Raw genomic sequence first — 4,575 nt, 5'->3', positions numbered from 1 at the left:
TGTTAACAGTTTTGCTTGGCAACGCGTTCCAGTCCTGGACAAGTGTTCTACAAAATAACTATTCTTATAATCGCATATTTGGCTCAGTTCAATAAACTTGTTTTGGCTAGATTTCCTTAAAATTTTTCTTCGCTTCGTAAACATAGTCTGGAAGACCAGGCCATCCATCACCGTGAATTCTGCTTTGTGGAAAAAAGTTAAACGCGAGATTGTTTCTTCGCTTCTTCAGGGGTATCCATTTTACTTTCGTTCAAAAGGTTTGTGAACGGTTCCTGGTTCACGGACGTGTAACAGTTTTGTAACGAAGTTGTGCTGCTCTTCTTTGTACTCCATCTATTTGTTTAACATGTTTTTAAGTGAGGGGGGCCCAAACTGATCTTGCGTATTCCACTTGAGGCCTCACAATGGCTTTGTATTCTGCCACCCCCCTCTTTTTCACTCCCTTGGGGAAAAAGAACATCCGAGTGATAGATTAGCTTTCATGACTGTTTTGTTATTTACAGATGGCTGACACCCGAATCGAGGTTTTCTGTAAAATTCTACACCTAGGTAAGGATGGTGGGTGACCGCATCTAGAAACTTTCTCCCCATAAGGACACTAGGTTGACTCAACAGGATTTTGCTTCCTTGATATTCTTGAAGAACGTGGCATTTTGCTGGAGTTGTAAGTTTCACTTGCCATTGCTGGGCCCATTCTTGGAGTGCCTTTTAGATTTGACTGCAGTTTGGCGCATCATTACAATAGCTCGATAGTGCTGTAATCAAAAGTATCATGCAGCGAAAAGACGCATCCTAGAGTGTACAATTTTCTTCCTATGTCGTTAATGTACTAAAGCGGGGGGGGGGGGGGGGAGGAACAACCGAGGGGACCCAGAACTGTCCCCTGGTGGGACCCCTGATAGACACTGGCACATCCGGAGAGTTGTGACCCATCAGACGACAACTGACTGCAGTGATGGCACCGATGATTTTTACAGTCTGTGTCCTGGGACACCGCATGTCCTGCCAAATTGGGGTCCCAAGCATTTTTTGGGGTCCCAAAATCTTGCTGCGCACTTCTCTGCAGAAGAAAAAAAGTTAATCTTATGACGTAAAGAAGAGTAACTCAACTTTTCTAGTCAATTTTCTTTTGGACAGTATTTGAGTACTGTAACTAGAGAGTTCTTTTTTTTTTTTCCAGCTTAAAAATCATAGATAACTTATTGCCCAAATTCCTTGTTTGCAACCATCCAACTCTTTCCGCCAACTTTAGCCAAGAAACTTTATGTAAAAATTACCTTGTCTTCAAACCTTTCTCATTTCAAGAAGTGTGAGCACACTTGTAGTTCTCAATCGATCAAATGATCGAATGATCAACAAATGGTGTGGAGCTCAAATAAGTTTATTATTATTATTTTTTGTACATAGTGCCGAAGCCGAACAGATATACTGACAAAGCAAAGCCAGTTTGAGTTGAGTTACTAGAAGGTCAGTGTCTTTGGCGTCTTGGGACGCATTAAAATTTTGATGAGTGCATTTTTTTGAATTTATTTGAGTAAAAATGCACGATGTCTGCGTTAAACGACGATCCCTGTGACTGGCTTCGACACGTAAGCCATTGTGTTAACCAGGGGTTAAGAATACCACGTTTGCCATAGTAGTGGCAGTTTCAATTAGAAGGTGCTGGTGCGTGAACCCGAATCGAAAGCTTTTGAAAAGTCCATGATTATTAAATAAGTTTTCCCTCACACTTTATCAAGGGAGCAAGCTATTTCTTCTACCTGTAGCAAGAAACTGAGTTTCACATGACAGTTTTTTTGCGAAAGCCATGTTAATGGTTTTTAACTAGCACTTGATCTGAATCAAGGTGGGACATCATTTTCCTGAAAGATAATGTGTTTCCATAATTTTACCAAGTTCACCGATGTAAGAGAAATCAGTTTGATAATTATCTACTTGGCTTCTGTTGCCTTTCTTGTGTACGACGGGTACAACAGATTCTTTGAGCCAGTGCCTGGAGGAACCGAGCCCTGTGAATGCGAGCGATTGCGTGAATAGAACCTGTAGAAAACGAGCTAATTCCAGCAGAAGCCTCCTTTTAATATGTACAAGGGATTCCATGAGGTCCATTAGTCTTTTTTGCAGTCCACCTTGTTAATAAGGTTTTCGTTTAAAACCCGCTGTCTAAAATGGATCGAATGGGTTGTTCAGCACACGGGCTGGTAGCTTCAGGGGGCCTTTGTTTCTGCAACGTCTTCTTTGGTGAAGAACAGACTGTAAAAGTAATTACTTAGTAGATTGGGCTTTCTCTCGACTGTTCGGCATACGACCATCATCGGTGAATCTCCAAAGGGGTGACACCACCATTAGTCTTGCCTTTTGTGAGTGTGTTATGTAGGTCCCAAAATCGTTTGGTCATCGTGGGTTTGGTCGCAGATTTTACAAAGTGCCATGGGTCATCGTGGTCTTTAGTAGGTCCAACAAGTACTTATCATGTGCGAGAGTCCAAACCTTTTCTTAGTTGCTTTGCATAGATCTTTACAACTTCGTCCAAATCAACATGGCTATTTGATTTTGCGTGCTCTGTTATAAAGTCTTCTTGGCTTTTTACGTATCATACGCTTGATTGAGCTATTCATCCACAGTACATTCCAGCAGTGATCCCAGTTTCTTTGTGGAAAGTTGCTCTTTCATCACCTTCAAAAAACTGTTTCTTAAAAAAAAAAAAAAGAAAAAAAATAACAGAAGTGTGTGTATTTTTCCGGTCGGACAGATTTTATTCTATTGGGGATTGTTAGTAAGATAACTATCTAGGCGTATTTTTCAAATCATTTTCTAGCCGAATCTTATGTCACCCTTTTTAAACAGGAAAACTTTCCTCGGTGGTTTTTCTGTTAATCGACGTCCCTCAGAGTAATATCCACAAGAACTGCATCGGTGATCACTCATGCCATTAACCCCATGATAAATTTTTTACTAGGTTTGGGTTGGTTGTGGAGTACTAAATCACGAATAGTCTCCTGTTGCAGTAGTCGGTTGTTTGCACGTGCTGAAACATAGAGTTGATCGTTTATAATATCAAGCAGCATTGGTGTTGTTACTTCTGTACCAGTAGGGTGGGGCTATGTTTTTAGCGTGTAACCATCGTCTTCGTCCCAAACGAGATCTGGCAAGTATGAAATCACCGGTGTAGTACTATATTTGGGAGGAGATTTCGCTGTGAGTCCTGACAAAAGTCCTGATCCAGACAGCTCCAAGCGTGTCGATAAGCGCCAATTTGGCACTCTATAAATAGGATCCATTGTAGAAGTGTTTTATTTCCTATAACATGTACTTTCATCCCAACCGCCTCGCCACTTTGAATCCATATTACTTTTCCGTGAGTTGCTATCAAGTTTGTTGGAACCAGCGTGTTCATTCACCCCGCACCATTACGATCTCGATCTTTTCCGGAAAATCATGTAATTTTCCACCAAGTATTTTCCAATGAGAGAATCGAATTAATCGATATGGGTCTCATTAAGCAGTTATATTATCTGGCCTTGTATGTGGCGAACCATGAAAGTTGGAAATCTCGCCGCTTCGAAAGACTCCGCAGAAGCCTAGCAACACGAGTCCTGTGTGTTCTTGCTGCTGACCTAGTAGCAAAGCGGACTCGTTGGGGATGAGAATGAAATTTCAGCTTATGAGTAGACTTTGATGTCCTCGGGTCAGATAAGGACTATTAACGCGTATGACTGATAATTGACACGATTAGCTATCATCTGACTCTAAAAGACTGACAACCATAGTTTTCCAAGAGGAATTTAAAAACGGACTAATTAACTTTTTAGGCACAAGGATTCATATCGAACTCTCGTTTTCAGAAAAATGATGCCAGAGCCGTTGATTCGAAAATACTGAGAACTTAACGGCGTCGAAATCCCTTTAAAACTACGAAGTGCCGTTTTGATCTGATAAGATGGTCTTAGATGGTCTTAAAACTCTCGTTCAAGACGAGAAAAATAAATGAATCGGTCCTTTTTCAAAGACTCGCGGCCCTCATGGCGAGGCATGCGTGTGCCTCTTGTTATTCCTAATGTTTTGACTTTTTTTTTTTTTTTTTTTTTTCAGATATCAACGAATGTGATACATGATATCCTCAGGTCGCTGTGCAGCCCAGATCTGCCACAACACGAGAGGAAGTTTCAAATGTTCTTGGCCTCAAGGATACGTTTTTGGATCCTGACGGACGAAAATGTCCGTGCAAGTGGTATGTAACAGCTACGCAAGCTTTGGCCCGACGTACAAGGTTACAGTTTTTCCCTCCGTAATTGCATCTAGAACTGTTTGTAGCTCTTAAAAAATAATCAGGGAACCCAGAAACCCATGGGGTCGCCCCTGTCAGCTGACATTAACGATATAGACCAATATCAAATAACATTGACAACCTCTGGGTTTTGAGCTGCTTCGTTGTATTTGTGTACCCTCATCTGGCTGTTAAGAAAAGGCTATGGCCGCTCTGCACATCCGGGGTTAACAGCGAACTGGTGCTTCCTTGTATATTGATTTCGAGGCTGACCACTAAAAACTCGACCGATTTCACATTCCATAGGA

The sequence above is a fragment of the Montipora capricornis genome, chromosome 3 (assembly GCF_036669925.1).
Source record: "Montipora capricornis isolate CH-2021 chromosome 3, ASM3666992v2, whole genome shotgun sequence".
NCBI lineage: Eukaryota > Metazoa > Cnidaria > Anthozoa > Scleractinia > Acroporidae > Montipora > Montipora capricornis.
This window is presented reverse-complemented; position numbering follows the sequence as displayed.